The sequence below is a fragment of the Podarcis pityusensis genome, assembly GCF_964106645.2.
Source record: "Podarcis pityusensis genome assembly, chromosome: 1".
NCBI lineage: Eukaryota > Metazoa > Chordata > Lepidosauria > Squamata > Lacertidae > Podarcis > Podarcis pityusensis.
In genome coordinates this window covers 10,898,426-10,917,956 of record NC_138028.1, presented here as the reverse complement: position 1 = coordinate 10,917,956, position 19,531 = coordinate 10,898,426, and the positions used below count along the sequence as shown (strand labels likewise).

At 44.8% G+C, this 19,531-nt stretch overlaps 1 protein-coding gene across 1 annotated transcript in view; it reads right to left on the bottom strand.

The window, feature by feature from the left end:
* The window catches only part of BRF1 (BRF1 general transcription factor IIIB subunit), a 200,807-nt gene that overhangs the window by 146,058 nt on the left and 35,218 nt on the right, over positions 1-19,531 (bottom strand). The gene's annotated exons all lie outside the window — the stretch shown is intronic.

Below are 19,531 nucleotides of genomic sequence, written 5' to 3'. Positions count from 1 at the left end.
ATCAGATGATGTGGAAATCCCACAAATGGGGAAGAAGAGCAATTGCCCAACTCCTGCTGCTGTTCCGCAGCAAGTGGTACTCAGAAGGAATGCTGCACGTCTAGTAGCCAGCCACTGACAGCCTCACCTTCTGTGACTTTGTCCAACCCCATTTTTAAGCCATCTTGTGGTGTTGTTTAGTCGTTTAGTCGTGTCTGACTCTTCGTGACCCCATGGACCAGAGCACGGCAGGCACTCCTCTCTTCCACTACCTCCCGCAATTTGGTCAGACTCATGTTTGTAGCTTCGAGAACACTGTCCAACCATCTCGTTCTCTGTCATCCCCTTCTCCTTGTGCCCTCCATCTTTCCCAGCATCAGGGTCCTTTCCAGGGAGTCTTCTCTTCTCATGAGGTGGCCATCTTGTGGTAGTGAATTCCATAGTCTCATTTATGAGCTGCCTCTCCTCTATTCAGCTGCAAGTCCCCACTCAATGAATGAATGCCCAAATCAAGCAGAGACACAGCAGCAGGGGTGCTCCTCTGAGGACGGGGAAATTATTACTGTGAACACATTTTAAAAGCAAATCATTTGACCTGGAAGAATGATTGAACACCTCCAATTTTATAATTCAGAAAGAAGACAAACATGGCTCAGCTATCAGTAGGTTTGGCAGACACGGCTAACACATTAAAACTTTGAACATGCTTCCTTCCTTTCCTCACATCAGCCAAATAGCAATAGCACCCTCCTGCTGGAACAACTAATAGGGGGGAATGTTTAACCAAGAGATTGCATTGATGCAATGAACCACAGGAACCTCTACCAGCAACAATCAACAGCTAAAAGCCAGGTGTGTCTAAGTCACATGGAACACAAAGCACTCTGGCCAGGTTCTTCTCAAAGGGATTGCAAAAGAAGAGTTACCTTTCTTTGGATCCCATCCATCTTTCTGCTATCATTCTCCCTCCGGGTTTACATTTCCTTTCAATAACATCTCGCTTTCATTTCAAAATCTCCTGCCGATCTTGCTGTCTGGCACAAGCGTTTTTGCCAGGGAGATCTCTGAGAACAACTCGCCAAGTATTGTGTGATTTTTAAACGGCTCAACGTGACACTTATTAACTGTGCATGCGACACTTTGCACAGTTTCGTCACAAAAACAGAGAAGTCCCTGTCCACGAGGAAAATACATATAGTGGTACCTCTGCTTGCGAACGGGATCCATTCAGGAGGCCCATTCGCAACATGAAAAGAGTGCAACCCGCAGCGGTGCGTCTGTACACACGCGGGTTGCAATTTGCCGCTTCTGCGCATGTGTGTGATGTCATTTTGTGCTTCTGCGCATGCGCGAGTGGCAAAACCCGGAAGTAACCCTTTCCGGTACTTCCGGGTCGCCGCAGGATGTAACCTGAAAGAACATAACATGAAGCGGACGTAACATGAGGTATGATTGTAATCTAAAAATATTTTTCATTGTTTATTACATTTTCATTCTGAAAATGCAGCTGCTCTAGGAAGTATACGTGGTTCTCTCCCCCCCCCCCCTTATCTTCAAAACAATCTGTGGAGTAGGTTCAGGAGAATGAGAATGAGAATGAGAATGAGAATGAGAATGAGAGAGAGAGAGAGAGAGAGAGAGAGAGAGAGAGAGAGAGAGAGAGAGAGAGAGAGAGAGAAAGAAAGAAAGAAAGAAAGAAAGAAAGAAAGAAAGAAAGAAAGAAAGAAAGAAAGATAGATCCTGGCCCAAGGGCACCCCATGAACTTCATCAGGGCCAGCTCCAGGTGTGAGGGGGCCCTGGGCAAATTGTGCTCCTTCTCTGCCAGTGGGCTCTGGCTCACCTGGTTGCAGTGACAGTGCTCCAAGCAGAACTGCTGGGGGGGGTCTACCCTCCCCCCCAACAACCTTTAATTCCCCACATTGCTCCAGAATGGGCAATAGGCTATTGTGAAAAATGAGAAGGGTGGCTAGATCCAACCACCTGCTTGGAGTGCCAAGTCAGGGAAAAAACCTAGAGGGGTCTCAGGAAGGGGCATCATCAGTCGGTTCTGCTTGGGTCTGGGATCCTGGCCCCTGCCCAAGGACACCAGCTCCAAGTTTCACAGACAAGAGAGAATTTGAACCTGGGCCTCCCAGCATCCTAACCACTGCACTACAATGGCTTTCTAAAAAAGGCTTTGCTAGCCCTGTCATCCAAGATGACTGAGATTCAAGGAAGTCATTTTGGTCAGCGCCGTGACAGTCAATCTTTCTGGTTAGCATAATACAGTACAACTCAAATCCCAAGGATGAGATGATCCAACTCTAGGACCATGTACCTTGTCTAACCCCCTGTACCCTGAAACAGTCTTGCCTCTGTTCAACCACAGTGGAGACAGGGACACTGGTCTAACCCCATACTATAACTTGGCCATGGGCCCTCTTAGTCCCATCTAGGGATGCCACAAAAACCCAGTTGCCTATTGGTCACCTATGGGCCAGACAACTGTTTTTATGTACTCAGTTTCCTGAAAGCGAGACTTTGCAACTGCACGGTTTCAGAGATCTTCACAAAGACTGGAGCAGCTTTTAGAGTGACTATGAGTTACACCAACAGAACACTGTGCAATAGTACAACATACATTAGATGATTCATTCATTCAAATGTTTTAGATTATGGAATGTTTTCTTAGCTAGTGCAAGCATTAGAAAACTTCAGCGCTTTGATGAGTTAGTCAAGGTTGGCTTTTCCATAATTATAATCTTTCTTTCAACTTAATAAACACTAGAGTAGATCTTAGCCAGAACATTTCAGTTTAAATACTGTGAACTGATTTATTTTTTTAAGGATAGGAACAAAAAAACAAACACAAAGAGCTTCAAAGTTATACTGCACATTCCACAGCTACACCTTATCAGCAAGGTAGGGGAGAGGTATTCACTTGGCACAATCTGAACCTTTATCCAATGTCGGGGAGGGAAATCACACTAGGGGGTTTTGGGGTATTATAATTCCTATTACAATGAGATTTCCAGTGCATAGTAGGGTAGAATGCTGGTGTCTGAAGAAGTGTCCTTGACAATATCCAAACACTCAGAGCCAGAAAACACTTATGGGGGGTCCAAAACCAGTAAGAAACCTGCAGGAAAACTGCCATTGGTTAGAGAAATGTCCCCACAAACATTACAAGGCTTTGTGCCAACCTGCTGGCACTTCCTCTGCAGTCATGAGTTGCCTTGCTCTCTGGAAAAATGAAAGAAAACCGCTTGTTTCATTCAAAGGGGAACGGGTTTTGCAGAAAATTGCCCAACACATTTGAAAGTACAGTGGTACCTCTGGTTGTGAATGGAATCTGTTCCGGAGGCCTGTTCGCAATATGTGCAGAATGCAACCTGCGTCTGCGCGTGTTGCGATTCGCCGCTTCTGCGCATGACATCATTTTGCATGTTTGTGCATGCGCGAGCAGCAAAACCCAGAAGTAACCCTTTCTGGTACTTCCGGGTTGCCACGGGACACAACCTGAATACGTTCAACCTGCAGCAAACGTAACATGAGGTATGACTGTATACCCACCCAATCCATGAACTGGAATCAGCTCTGGATAGATGCATTTACCCTTACCCCTTCCTATCCCAGCTTCTCCCAGCAAATGGGGTTCTGGATTGGGGGAGGAATAGTCTAGGCTAAGAAAGAGGTTTCTGTACCTTGAATGCCATAAAGGGGGCAGGAGGGGTTTTGTTTACTCCTTTGGCATGTACAGTGCTACCTCGGGATGCGAACGGGATCCGTTCCGGAGCCCCGTTCGCATCCCGAATGGAACGCAAGACGTGACAGCACGTCTGCCCATGCACGGGTCGCGTTTCGCCACTACCGCGCATGCACGTGACGTCATTTTGAGCGTCTGCGCATGCGCAAGCGGCGAAACCCAGAAGTAATGCGCTCCGTTACTTCCAGGTTGGCGCGGAGCGCAACCGAACGCGCCCAACCCAAAGCGCATTCAACTCGAGGTACGACTGTAACTGTAAACTGGTTTGCGTCCAGTGCTCTTGGGTGTCCTAGAATCAGAGTTGGAAGGGACCCAAGGGTCATCTAGTCCAACTCCCTGCAATGCAGGAATCTCAGCTAAAGTATCCATGACAGATGGCCATCCAACCTCTGCTTAAAAGACTCCAAAGAAAGGGAGTCCACCACCTCTCGAGGGAGTCTGTTCCACTGCCGAATGGCTCTTACTGTCAGAAAGTTTTTCCAAATGTTGGTCAGAATCTCCTTTCATGAAGCTTGAAGCCTACTCTCCAGAGCAGGAGAAAACAAGCATGCTCTCTCCTCCATGTGACGGCCCTTAAAATATTTGAAGATGGCTATCAGATCTCCTCTCAGTCTCCTCTTTTCCAGGCTAAACATACCCAGCTCCTTCAAACGCTCCTCATAAGGCTTAGTTTCCAGACCCCTGATCATCTTGGTTGCCCTCCTCTGCACACATTTCCTGTCGCTGCACACTGTTCTATGAAAAATAATCAGGGTGCTTTTACATTGATGGGGGTAGTAAATAAACAAGGGACGTTGTACAGGTGTCAATTTGTGACAATTTTCAAGAAGAAGAACTTTGTAGGTCAACTGATGTGTACAGACAACTCCTCATTTGAATGCATTCAATAGGTGCACGACCGCGCATATGGGCATCGCATCTAGCTCGGAAATGAGCCAAAAACATCACAAAAGGGGGTGATAACAGGGCAGGGCAGGGCAGGGACAGGGTGTTTGCAGGCTTTTTCAATGGCGTTTCAAATATACCTTACTTCACTCAAACACGTGGTGCCTCGAAACATAACCCCCCCCAATAAATAGGGAGTTAACTGTATATGAAATGTGTGCGGGGAAAACCCTTTTGCTTCCACTAAACTGTCAATGAAGTAATTAAACATAACTTTTGTACAGAGCTTTCAAGTGGTCACAGTGCTTCATATACATAACCCAGTTGCAATCCTTATACTGTAAAGCTTACAGAAATTCAGAAGGTCAGCATTGTTTACTCCCATACTTCAGATTGAGCGACTGAGGCAGAGAGAGAGAGAGAGAGAGAGCGAGAGCGCACAGCTTCCCCTAAGACCACCTAGAGAAAGCAGGGGCTTTCTGATTCAGAAAGGTTTTCTCCCAGAGAATCCTGGGAACCATAACTCACCCCTTACAATACTACGATCCCCAGCACCCTTAACAAACTACAGTTCCCAGGATTCTTTGGGGGAAGCCACATCCACGACCTCAATCCCTTAACCACTTCTCTTCAACAAGAAGCCTCCGCTCAAAGTAGATACAAAACATCTCCATGAATATATTTGTGTGTGTGTGTGTGTGTGTGTGTGTGTGTGTGTGTGTTGCATTACACTGAATTTCAGGAGTCAGCAGGTGCTGCAATCCTATTCTGGGGCTTAAGGATGTCCCCTCCTTCATAAGACCTTACTTCTGCCACAACAGCTTGTAAAAAAAACCACCCTTAAGATGGCAGATCCAAGTTCTTCTGTCTACATCCATATCCTATATCCAACCTGCCTTTTTCAGTGCCATAGAATTTGTATAAGAGCCTAGTGAGAGAGACAAAAGATTCTTTGTTGCAAGACGCGCACCAATTCAGATGGGCTGTACAAGCACATCCAGCCTCTGACAAACCCTTCACACAGACACACCCTTTGACAATTGCTTTACCAGTGGAACAAGAGGGCGAGGCTTTATTACTGTCTTCAAAATACACTGAAATAAATCATCTCGCCTGCCTCGGCTCTGCTTCCAGCTACCCCATTTGCAGCTTAAAAAGAATACATATAACAATATATTCCCAAAGTTCCTAAAGATACCTCATGCATCTGGCGTCACAATGAAAACCCATGGAGAGAGCTATGCAGAGGCGGAAGTGGGGCTTTCAGCAGGATTCTCAATCGCTCAAAGGTCAGAGAGCAGGTTTGATCTCAGAATACGCCAGGCTTGCTTGCTTCCGAAATTCACAGAATCACAGAACTGCAGAGTTGGAAGGCACCCTGAGGATCATCCAATCCAGGGGTCAGCAAACTTTTGCAGGAGGGGGCTGGTCCACTGTCCCTCAGACCTTGTGGGGGGCTGGACCCACCCTCTCCTGAAAGTACCCCCTCCCCAAAGGACCCCCCTCTCCCGAAAGGAAAAACCCCACCGACGCTGATGCCACTCACGCTGCAGCTGCCAACGCCACCTTGTCTTTGGCAGCATTGTCTTCATCCTCTGCCTTGGCCAGGGGTTCACGGGGCGCAGAGCCCAGCCCACTGGCCTGGGCGGCAGAGGCAGCCTCTCCGCCACCGCCGCTTCCTCCCGCTCGGCTCTTGGCCATATGCAGCTGCCTCAGCGGGAAGGAAGGGACGTCACCCAGAGCCATTCGCTGCTTCGGATTGGCTGCAGGACCTTCCTGCAGCCAATCCGAAGCTGCATCAGCATTGCAGAAGTCAGTCCCCATGTGGCAAGGCCTCTGCGCCGCGCAGGGACTGACCGAGCGGGCAGCAGGGTCTGCAGGCCAGATTAACAAGCCTGGTGGGCCGCATCCGGGCCTTAGTTTGCCGGCCCCTGATCCAATCCAACCCCCTGTGATGCAGGAATAGGCAGCTGTCCCATGGAGGGATCAAACCTGCAACCTTGGCGTTATCAGCACCAAGCTATAACCAACTGAGCTATCGTGGTTATAAATGAAGGGCTGACATTCACGCTGGGAAAGGTGAACCACTGACTTGGATCCAGAGCCCCTCCATGCGCAACTCCGCTCAGGCTGCTCCCAGTGAAGGAAGGGGGGCTTGCAATTTCGGCAGCCCCCTGCAAAGCTGCCCAGAAGGTTCAGGGACACCGCAGAACAACGTAGGAAATGTGAGGGGCTGCAAGGAAATGGAGAACAGCCCCCCCCCAAAAAAACTGCTTCCTTGCCACCACCTCAGGCTGACGCCTCCACCAGGTTAGTCCCTTCCATAAGCAAATGGGAGTCTTTCCAAACGCTCTGGATTAAGTTCACTGACAAGTGGCTTGGCCCTCATTAAAAATAATTCATCAAGAGAAGAGAAAGCACACTATTTCCACAGTCCCAGCAGTATAGAAGCCTCACAGAAGAACACAGAATCACAGAACTGTAGAGTTCTATGGACTCTCCTTCCTTGGAGGTTTTTAAGCAGAGGATGGGGGGGGGGCATCTGTCATGGATGCTTCAGCTGAGATTTCTGCACTGCAGGGGACTGGACTAGATGACTCTTGGGTTCCCTTCCAACACCACAATTCTATGATTCTATGCTGCTTCCTTTTGCAAATGATAACTCACATCTAGCAGAGGCTGCTGCTCCACTAACGGGAGAACATTTCTGAGGGCAGAGGGAGGAGGAGGACTGGCCAAAAATACCTCTTCTCTATTCCGCCTGCAAGAGCATCCAAAGCGTTGCCAAAGACAAATCTGGATCGAACCCAACAACAATATAGTGAGTGTGTTGGATCACGTTCGTACACTTTCACTGTAAACACAATGCACACACAAACCTTGAAGAAAAGAATCTGATGAGCCAGAAATAGCTTAGCACACGGATGCCTGAATGGAAGACAACAACACTAGAAATTCATTACATATACACACAGAGCAGCATTGTGTGATGGTTCAGATAGCCATTAAAGATTAAGAAAAGTTCAGGGCGCAAATTTGAGGCCTCCCTTGCAGCAATGTCAGATAATGTTTAGATGCCAGGCTGCCAGTGCAAAGAGGAAATGTGTCATTTGCTTTCCAAGGGGTGGCCTGTTCTATGCCTGCTGTGAGAGCAATTATCAATAGGAAGCAGTTGTAAAAACACCCCTTTGTTTTTAATCTCTCTCTCTCTTTTAAAATACAAACGGTTTGGGAGACTGTGAATCACAGAAATAGTGACTTCATCCCCAGCAACATGCTGGGAGAGAAAAGGTCAGGAAGATGGAGCAAGTAGTATCTGGGGTCTTTAGTGAGGCTGGAATGCAGCACACAAACCAACATTTGTCCCCCTTAGTATGAGCCAGTTCAATATAATCCGTGCAAAGACTAAGACCCCCATATGAGGTCAAGCCCCCTTTGTTTGCAAGATTATCCCTTTTGGTGAAGCCATTTGGTGGAGCTATTTATAGACAAGACATATAATACCCATCACAAAAGGAACTATATAAAGGACAAGGAACCCGCTAAACACAGCCGAGTTCAAATCGAGCTGCAAATGTCTAACTGGCTACAAAAGCAGGGGGAAAGTCCTCCAGATTACCTCATGCTATTGTGTCTGGTTGCATCAGCAGACCACAGTTTGCAGCCAAGCAAAGGAATGCAGGATAAAAATATTTGGGGGTGCGGGGTGGGAGAGGCCGAGGGAGATGTTTGGAGTTTGGGCCTGGAAAGAGCCTGGGACAAGAGCAGAATAATGGCTGTGGTGACAGCCACTTACCAGCTGGACCACGCTCAGAGAAGAGCTGCCAGGACAGCAAGGAGTCTGAAAATTAAGTCCTCTGAGGAACAGTTGCCAGAGCTAGTATTGTTTAGCCTTAGGAAGAGGTGAAGGGGAGATGTCTCTGAAAATCTGAAGGCCTGCCACGAAGAAGCTGGAGCTGATTTTGTCTCTGTTGCCAATTTGGGCCAAACTAGAATCAAGGGATGGAAGCTGCACAGAAGTAGATATCAGGTCAATATTAGGAGAAATAACAAGAGCTGTTCAAGAGTGGAACAGACTGTGGTGGGCTTGCCTTTGCTAGAGGTATTTAAGCAGAGACTGAACGGTCATCTTTCAGGGATGCTGTAACTGCATCCTGAACTTCAGATTCTTGCACTGAGCAGGGGGTTGCATTACATGAACTCCAAGGTTCCCTCCAACTCTGATTCTGCATGCAAGGCATGTCTTCTGCTATGAATTATAACCCCGCCCAATGTTTTAAAGATTTTCAACTCAACTCAACTACAATGTAAAGACAAGTGATTGGAAGCAATTACGTACTTTCTGGAAGTCTGCACCTCACAATTTTAAAAAATCATGAGGTCTCCTTGTTTATCATTGTTCTCTAACCAACACTCAAAAAACTCCACTCAGCGTTACAGCTGAATAACCTGCCTAGTAGAAATAAAACTTCTCCCTCATTAATTAACATAAAGCTAATAAAATTAATACAAAAAACTATGCAATTATTTAATTAGGCTTGTTAACTGACACTTCTAGTCTATCAACACCCAAGTACATGGCACAACTGAAGAATAAAAATAATCATAACAAATGTGGCAAATGTTACAACACTCAGAATCAACTTTAGATTAGTTGACCACAGAGAGATTGGTTGCTTATGTGCAAAGCATGCAAAAAATGCTGTAGCACAAATACAGAGCTGTTCCTTGTGATTGCACCATGAGGACTCAGAGAGGCTGCCTGTATCTGTGTTGCAGAAGACTGTACAAATCTGCATATCAAAATTCCCTGCACTGGGGGGTGGGGGTGGAAATCCTCTTATTAAAAAACAAGGAAAAGAAAGCAAAAAGATTCTCAGTTGGAAAAGCAAGGATGCAGACTTGCAAAATCAGGTTTTACCTGGAAGCTGAATAAATAAGAACAGCTGGACATTAGGAACCCGAAGAGCTCTCTGATAGATCACCTACTGATACCACTGCTTGGATCTGAGAGATGCCATTTTGGCTGCATCAAGACTGGCGCTCTGACAACAAATTTGATATTAATGCACAGGATGCTTGTTACTACTATCCTTTATAAGGTGCTTCCCAGTGTTCAAAGTACTTCACATACGTTATCTTATTGTAATCTCCCCAGCCTCATAAGGTAATAATTATATGCTCTGAGCAATACGCTTCTTCTTCTCCTCTCCGCTACCAAGTGAAGGTTCTTCAAATAGCTGTGAGGCAAAAGCATGAATGTTTTTGTGTTTTATAATCCAGACATAAACATTCTCCCTGTGAAGCAATTTACATAAAGAATATTAGGCTTCAAACCTATGCACATTTTGCTGCCAGTGCCAATGAACACAGAAGGACATTGGCATGCGTAGATCATGCAATACATAGATGTTTTAAATTGTTTGTATTAAATTGTTTGTTTTACTGGAGACGCGAGTATTTTATTTGTACAAGGAGTGTGGCACAAAACAGACACACTGTGGATTTTTTTTAACGTTCAATATATTTTTGTTTGCACCCATGAATTGCCCCCCACTCCTACCTTTAGATCAGGGGTCGGCAAGGTTTATCTCCCCTGGGCGGGTTCACTCCAGCGGAGATCCCTCTGTGGGCCGGATCGCATGCACCCGCGATTTCCGGTGTCTGCGCAGATGCAATTTCCGGGGCCGCAGAAGTGAGTCCCCGCACCGCACTGCGTCGGTTTAGCGTAACACGCGGAGACTCGCCGAGCGGCCAGCTCGGTTGGGGGGTAGCTCATGGGCCGGTTAAACGACCCCCGTGGGCAGCTTGTGGCCCATGGGCCTTAGGTTGCCGACCCCTGCTTTAGACAACCCTTCGTGCTTTTTGGTAGAGTGAGGTTATTTGCTGCCAGAAAATCCTAAACAAGCTTGGACTTTCTGGAAGGAAGTTGCAGAGAGCAGATGAATCAATATGCAATTCTGGCTGAGGCTGTTGGGAACTGAAGTCCACCAACTTTCTGAGGACCAAAGGTTACCTATTCTTTGAGGGTTAGCAGCCCAGCACCCACAAATCACAGCAAATACAGTGGTATCTATCATTCCCTTCAGCCTCAGCCAGCAAGGCCACTCTGGTCTCACCTGTCTAAGCCAGAATATCATCCTGCTATGTATTATGGTTCAGGGCTTTGGAACAGGCCAGAAGGCCAAAAACAAACCCCAGAAGCAACCTGGATATGTGGCACTCAGGCCTAGGAGTCTTCTTCAAGCAGAGGGTAGAATAAGGAAGTGCAGAATCAGTCTAAGACTGAGTAGCAGAGCGAAGCCCCAGAGAGCATTATCTTCTGCCCATTACTACACTTCAGGCTCCAAAATCACACAGTAGCAGAAGTAATGCATGAATCAAGGATGAACACAAGAAGCAGGACTTACCTGCCAGTGCTCATTTTCTTCCAAGGAAATTTATACTTAGCCCTAATTCAGAGTAACCACAAAACATCAGTCTTTCCTACAGTTATCAAGATTTAGAAGGCGATCAAGCATCATAATCTTTTATATCCGTACCTGGCAGTGTATTGCCTAATCAAAACAATGAGATCACATGGGTTTTGCTATAAAATGTACATTAGTTTGCTGCCGTTGAATTGCTCAAGAACAGTGAAGCCTTCAGGGAATGCTAACAGTAGAATGATGAAATCTTCAGCTGTGACAAGGAAGCAGAGGACAGATTTAGTACGCTAACTGCTACAAAATAACTTGGTTAAGAAAGTATTGGAAGACAATTCCTCACCAGCCTTTCATATGGGACATTTCTGCACCATCTACACATGCTGCAGTGTGCATGAAAAATCCTGGTACCAATTGATGGCAGAATTAAGAGACTGCTGGTATGAGCAACTAAATAGCTAATTGTCTGTCTTAGTTATCTAATAATAAGCAACCATCAGCCACGGGGGGACTGCACCCCCACCCTTTTTCTTGGCTGGCTTTTGATCCAGCAAAGACACCAGAGGACTCTGCACAACAGGTGAATGGCAGCTCAAAGGGCTGAAGGGGAAATTGGCAAAAACCACTTTCCTCCTTTTCCCCTTAGGGAACACATTCACAGGCGCAAAAGCGCAACTGGATTCCACCAGTGAAGATTTATCAGTCTTTGACGTGACCTGCTATTATTGAAATATGGTATATGAAGTGCTGTGACCCCTTAAAACACTATATAATATAAAATGTCAAGTAAACTAGAGTTCACTGTAGCAGCCCAAAACATCAATAGCCTATCACGTATTTTACAAAGACAGAACTCCTTTTCATTCCAAAAAGCTTGCTTAAGATATAGACGTTAATTTGGTCTGTCCATGAACTGAACTCTTGTTTTGCTACAAGGTCTGTAATAACCAGACTTGAATGATCTTTAAGCAGCAATTTAGGGAACCACTCGCTCACAGACACACATACCCTTCTCAGGGAAACATGAAAGCATCTATTATTTTGTTTTTGAGACCCATTATCTGTGAAGAGTCAAACCGGCCTATTTAATCAATATTTGACACTTATTTACCAATTAAATTTAAAAGTTCAAAGCTTTATGATGTCAATGGCGAGTGGCACGAGCAGATTTGCTTCCAAAGGAGGTGAAAAAAATGCAATTATCAAGGTTTCTAAATTACAAGCATATAACCTCCCACTAAAAAGAAGACTCTCAACAAAGACAGAGAATCTTTACTCGGAAGCGTCATCAAACTTTTATGCCCCTTAATCCTCTGTAGATGGGAAACACTTATTGCGAGTCTCATTTACAACCCAGAAAGTGCTCTTTTCATTATCAGGGTTTGTTGTGTGTGTTTTCTAAGGATATCTCGTAAACTTATCTCAGTTACTAGAGCTCTTCGCAAGAAAAATATGCACTGATTGTACGTATCATTTGCCTCTGGCAAAATAATCACTGCCAGCAATATGCTGGGAAAGAGGTAATCAAGTCCTCTTCGCATACTACTCTGTTGTGGGTTTGACTGCGATCTGGCAGTGCAATTTCACATAGCACGCCACGGCACAAAGATCGCAATCTATTCGGATGCAGCTTGCATCCAAAATGCAGCTACAAGAAAAGACAGGGCTCTGTGCTTACTATGTCCCTCCATTCAGAAGCAAATTCTCTGCCTTCCCATTTGGTGGAGTAGTGCTGGGGAGAAGAGAGTTCAAATCCCCACATTTAGCTATGATGATGCTCAAATCAGGCCTGTCACTATCTCTTAGCCCAGCTTACCCTTAGGGTTATTTATTAAGACATTTTTATCCAGCTTCAAAGTGGTATACAAGATTAAAAACATAGTATGCAATACAAAACAAAATAAATGCCACTGAAATCAGACAGATAAATCACATGCCGGCAAAGGCCTACATAAATGTGTTTTAAGGAGACACCTAAATACCAGCAGTGAGAGGTGAATCCCAGTAAAATGATGCAACTACAGGAAAAGTTCTGCCCAAGGGCCTTCTTAGTGATGGCTCCCCATTTGTGAAATGCCTTTCCTGCTGATGTGAGCCTGCCTTTCTCATTACTAACTTTTAGGAGAAAGTTAAAAGCTTACAATGGCTGAAAGATACTGCTCCCAGTAGTCTTGGCATTATTGACTGTGGGGGTATGTGACTGTTTTTAAACATTTTTAGATGTTCTTACTGTTCCTACTTATCTTATAAATGGAGGGTATTTTTAATGCATTTAAAAAGACACCCCCACCTTCAATCTCAGGTGTTGCAAGCACTACTAAAATACAGCCAGTGTATAAAATAAATACAATCATATTAAGCAGTCAGCATCAGATGTGGTACTAGTGGAATAAAAAATATATGTCTGCACAGCTTTTCCAAACATGCCACTACACGATCATCACATCAGGGTGCATCTCTCAACTGCCTCAAATGAGATAATGCCACTTGGTAATGAATAGGGCAATGCCTGCAGACATGTGCATAAGTTGGCTCTGCATATCTGCAGGGAAAGACAACACCATACAGAAAACCTTATGCATTCAGAGCTCAATCTCCTTCACTAAAGTGAATGAATGGCAAGTCACTGGGAGGAAGCACTGAAGGTCAGAGAGAAAAGCACAGAAATCCACAAATCCACTCAGCAGCTCGTCAAAAGCAAATATCCAAAACCTTTCTCGTAAGGAGAAAGCACAGATCATGCCCTGGCCTGGACCCCCAACCTCGAAACTGCACTGGTGTGTGGAGAAAGTAAGAAACAGCAGCAGAAAACCCTCAGGTATTTCTTAGATTTAACCCAGTGCAAGTGAAAGAAATTCCTGCCTCTCTTTCACGCTTACTATATGCTCCAGAAAAAGCACAGGCACAATTTAGATCAGCGTCTGCTGGTAGATATCTGACTAATTTGTCATGGATCAGCAAGAGTTTCTAAACTACTCTCAACTGGCTGCCAAGAGCAACTACTAAAAGGCTTCCATCATTAAATTAGGCCGCTAAAACAAAGGAAGCTGGAAGGAAAACCAGAAGTGGGCTTTTGTGTGAAACGACTGTGAGCTTGGTTTTCATGCCGATTACAATTCCTGGGCTGAACACATGTAGAGGCAGCCTGCTCCTTAATTATTAGCTTATGTCTGTGCTCCTGCCCTTTCTTTTGCACCTGACGCTGGTTGACAGACCTTAGAATTAATCAGAAAATGAGGAAGGTCCTATAAACTTGAATTCCTGCCATCCCTGTTCCGGAATACTTGAGAGAGGCTGGGCCTTATCTCAATTGCACTGAAGTTTAGAGAACTTTCGGTAGTGCCCTGCGCAACCCTTTGGGATATTCTGATTCTTCTTCGGGGGGGGGGGGTTTAAAAAACATGCTGCGTTTTACCATTTTTGCTGTTGGCTTTCTTGCTTTTGGATGCTTTTTTAACATATTTGGGTATGTGCATTTTATCAAAAGGCAGCCTATAAATAAATACAAATAAGTAAGTAGAAGCTTGTGCAATGTGATAATCAGAGCACACTGAGATAGGAGACTGCCTCTTCCCAAGCCGCAGGTGTGGTTAGAGGACTTGGGAGTAAAGCAAGTTTTTATATTTGTAGACCCCCTCGGAACGCCACCTTGCTCAGCAAGCTGACTTAGAGCAACTTCAGCCCCAAGCACTGCATACTTGTACCCACTCTAAATTAGGTTTACTTTTTTTTAATGCAAAAATGGAAGGGGGGGATAAATCTATGCTCTTCTTGGAAGGAGGGATAAAAAATGTAATATAAAAATATGTCAGGTGTTGTTTCAGACATTACAAATTTAAGTAGGATTACAGTCTGCATGTGATTGTTTTTGTATAAGTACAATTTAGCATTTTGTCCAGCTTTGTTCTTCTGGTGTGAGGAAGAGGGTTAACTTGTAAACACCAAGCACACATTGTGCACCTGTATCCTGTTCCCACTAGGAAGAAACACCCTCCTTTTACTCAGTGACACGGGAACATTCTTATCTGGCTCACTCGCTCTCCAAAACGAAACACACGGCAGCATATGTGGAAAGGAAAATTAAAGCCCATTTGTCGAGAGTACAGGGGGTCCATCCTTCATATTTTCCATCACCAGCTGCAGTTATTCCTGTCTACCGAAAGTTCACACGGTGAGCCATCTGTTGGCTAAATCCTAGTGAAAACAACTCAGTCCACTCTTCTAGTTGTGAGAAGACGGAGAGAGTTTGCCAACTGCCCCTCCCTTCTTATTTACCTTCATTCACTTTCCTCCTTGCAGGACTCTTCTCTGATTGGATTGCAAGCCTGCAGGCAGTGCCTGTTTAGTTTTCAGGTTTTGCATGGACTCTTAATTGGTTTTAGGTGCTCTATTCAGTACTGTTATTGTGAACATAATAAAATGCTCAAATTGGCAGAAATAGCAACTCCATAAGTGAATATCCTTAACTACACTTGGCAATCTAGTAAATTTTCAAAATGCTTAAAATTCAAAATCAAAACAACTGAGGCTTCTTTTCCCCCAATTGTCATATTTGAGCCACAATGGTCCCTCAGATGATGATGATGATGTTGTTGTTGTTATTGTTGTTGTTGTTCCCACCCGAAAGCTTCTATTAGTATTGATTAAACTGTCAGAGATCCTGACCCTGGATCTCTCACTTCGAAGTCAGCCCTTGTCCTAACTTTCAGTCTAGCCCACTGCACCTGGGGAAGGAGCCCTGGGGAAGGAGAAGGTTAAAGGGGGCATGTTCCATGCCTTGCATGGGCCATCAATCCCGAACCTCTTGGAGGAAGGGCAGGATTTTTTAAAAAAAAGAAGAAAGAAAGCAACGCTTACACAACACTACCACGCATTTCAAAACATTCTACTCAGAATTTGGTCTTAACAGCAAGAACAACCAGTTGTTCCAGCCTGTAGTTTGGAAGTTTTAAAAAGTGCAGCCTCTCCCAAGTACTTTCTTGGGTTGCTCCACTAGAGTTTACAACAGCAATATCAAAACACTTTCTTGCCAAGATTACAGCACACGTTCCTGCAGGTAATTCACCCAAATGATACAGAAGGGCAATGCTCGGGGTCAGGAAGAAGTCGGAGAGTCACCCTTCCATTAGAAAAACAAAACAAGATTGGGGGGGGGGGGATTTCGCAGCTGAGTAGTTCAGTACATGCTGTGCATGCAGAAATCCCCAGGTTTAATCCCTGCCATCTACCAAAGGATACCAGGCAGCAGGACTAAGAAAGACCCTCTGCCTGGACCACAAAGAACTGCTGCCAGAGTACAGAGCCCTGAGCCAGAGAGGCCGACAGGCTGACCCCAGAAAAGGCAGCTACGCATGTTCACATGAGAAAGAAGTTATCAGTAAACACCACACTAAACAAGAGTTTATTTCTTGCGACGTATTATCTGGCAAAATTATATTCTTCATCTATGCACACACACAAACACAACGTGCACTGAATGTTGTGACAAATTCCAGCTCAACTATGGCTAATCTAAAGAGCAGTACAGAAGTCCGCTGTTAAAAGTCATTGTATAGCCTTCCATTTTGCCCTACTGGAAGGAGTCTCTCAATTTATATGCAGGGTTGAGAGCACACCAGGGCAAAAGTAGCAGATAATTTGGTATGGGCATATTATTCAGTGTCCTGCAAATTTTTGCATTTGCTAGAGGTCTCTCATTTGCCAGAGGTCTTCAAGCAAAGGCTAGGCAGTCCTGTCTTTGGGATGATCAATTCTAGATTTCCTACATTGAGCAGGAGGGTTGCTTAGTTTCCGTAATTGAATTCTGCTTCTCTTGGTGCAGGTTTTTTGCACTATCATCATATACGAATACTTAGCACTTAAACATATCCAAAGAGATTCAAAGACATCTACATTTTGTAATCCTTAAAAGCTTGCATGGCAGGTCAGTATTATTATGCATTCATTTATTTGAAGAACTTCTAGTTCATTAAATTCAATCCCACAGCAGGATGCAATACAGTGAGAGAATGAGAGTTTGCAGCTCACCAAGATTCAAAGATTCTCCTTCTAAGATTCAGACCTGTAAGGGGCTTGAAACTCAAAAGACAGACAAGGCACCTACAGCTTTCCTGCCCTTAGCAGGACCAAATCTCACAATTCACCTATACCAGCATGGAGTTGTGTGCATTAGTGGTGATCCCCCACAGAGTTCATTACCCCTCCAGGTCTAGGCACTGCTAGAAGCCTGAAAGCAGGGCCACCTGATGCACATATGTGCATCTCATTAAACATAATGGATAGGTGTGTTACCAAACACTACAAGCATATGATAGTGGGGGAGGTTTCATAGGAATCTTAAGCCAGGTCAAATTATTCACCCATCTAGCTCAGTATTAAGGGACGCGGGTGGCACTGTGGTCTAAACTACCAAGCCTCTTGGGTTTGCCAATCAGAAGGTCAGCGGTTCGAATCCCCACAACGAGGTGAGCTCCCGTTGCTCAGTCCCAGCTCCTGCCAACCTAGCAGTTCAAAAGCACGCCAAAAAAGTGCAAGCAGATAAATAGGTACCGCTCCAGCAGGAAGGTAAATGGCGTTTCCGTGCGCTGCTCTGGTTTTGCCAGAAGCGGCTTAGTCATGCTGGCCACATGACCTAGAAAAACTGTCTGCGGACAAACGCCGGCTCCCTCGGCCTGTAAAGCGAGATGAGCGCTGCAACCCCAGAGTCGTCCGTGACTGGACTTAACTGTCAGGGGTCCTTTACCTTTACCTTTTTAGCTCGGTATTGTCTACTCTTGACCAGCAGCAGCTCTCCAGAATTTCTAGCAGAATATTTCACTCACTGCAACCTGATGCTTTTATCTGGCGTGGTGCTGAACCTGGGACCTTCTGCATGCAAAGCATTGAGCTATATATAGTCAATGCAGAGCTATGCAGATCTGCTTCCATGCAACTGGCTGCCCAGGCAGCAGGGAATTTTGACTGTGTACAAAGGGGAGGGGGGAGTACAACCCTTCTTGGGGATTGCTTTCAGTTATAACCTCATGTTTTTGTTCGTAGGAATGAGGGGGCCTAACTATCCAGCAAAAGGCAGGCACATAATTTAAGTGAAACTCCACCAAAGTGAAAACACTCCAATATACCCAGGCTGACAACATACGCAAAATTAGTTATCCACTCTAGTTACTGCTTGAGCTTATGTAACAGACCCACATAGATCACTGTGCCAGATGGTCTCTTACACATACTACGTTGTCCTGGGGGCCGAATGTCAAGGTAACCACAAGGGGAAAGCTGAAGCAATTTATGCTGATGAAAGAATAAAAAGGGCAAACATCGCCCCATCATATTCTTTTTAACTGCCCCCTATTCCCCACAAACTTGCAAAATAACCCTGGTAGATAATATCCAGATTATTTGCATATAATGTTGAAATTACTGGCAAAATGCAACCCTCTTTTCAAAAGTCCCACAAACACACCCCCACGCTTGAAAGCAGATTGCTACAACTTTTGTACCAAAAAACCTCCCTTATTAGGGGGTGGCTTCTTGTTTAGCCCTAAATGCTCCTTTAGAAAGACCATGAACCAGAAGATGCTAGTCAATTTGGAAATATTATTTACAATGGCATTTCATTTTTGTAAATTTAAATTCAAGAAGGGGCCTCCCCCTTTTTTTTTGCAATGGCTCCCCGTTTGTAAAATACTCTCCCCGAGGGAGGCTCACCTGGCACCTTCATTACATATCTTTAGGAGCCAGGCAAAAACGTTCCTCTATCAAGAGGCCTTTAGCTGACTGAACATTCTACGTCCTTTTAAATATTGGGGGGGGGGCGTTATTGGTTTGCTTTTGTTTTATTATGGATTTTGTGTTCTCATTTTTTTTAATGTTGTAAACCACCCTGTGATCTTTGGGTGAAGGGCAGGATACAAATTTAATAAATGCTAACAACACCCAGTATCGTGCAACAATGGGTGGTACACAATGAAGTATTTTTGTTAGTGCTAAGACTTGTGGCTGTAGAACAGAACTTACCCTCTCTCTGTTTCCTCCATATGCCCATAAATCTGTTCTGGGGTTTCCACCAACCTTCAAGAGCAAATTTGGGGAGGGTGGGGGGCACACAGGGAGAAGGCGAGGAAGTTCTGTTGCCCAATTGGAAATCCTTGCACTAAGGGAACTACTTCATTGGATGCCTCCCTACACTTTAATCTATTTCTTATGTTGAGCTTTTTGTCTATTTCTTTCCATTTTATAAATGTTTTCTTGAGAGCTAAACTTTGAACATGCTGAAAATGTTAATTTAACATACTCTTCAACCTTTTTTGCCCTTTGAAAATGTAAACATGTTTCTCATTATACTATATAGTTGCTCTGCTGCAAACCATTAAAAAGAAAGCAGCTTTATACTGAACGTTGGGTATTTCTATTTCTGCAGCCAGGAGCTTGCCTTTTTTTGCTCTACTGTGGTTAAGGAAACCTTCTTCAACTCTTACTTCAGCACTCAATTTGCTGCCA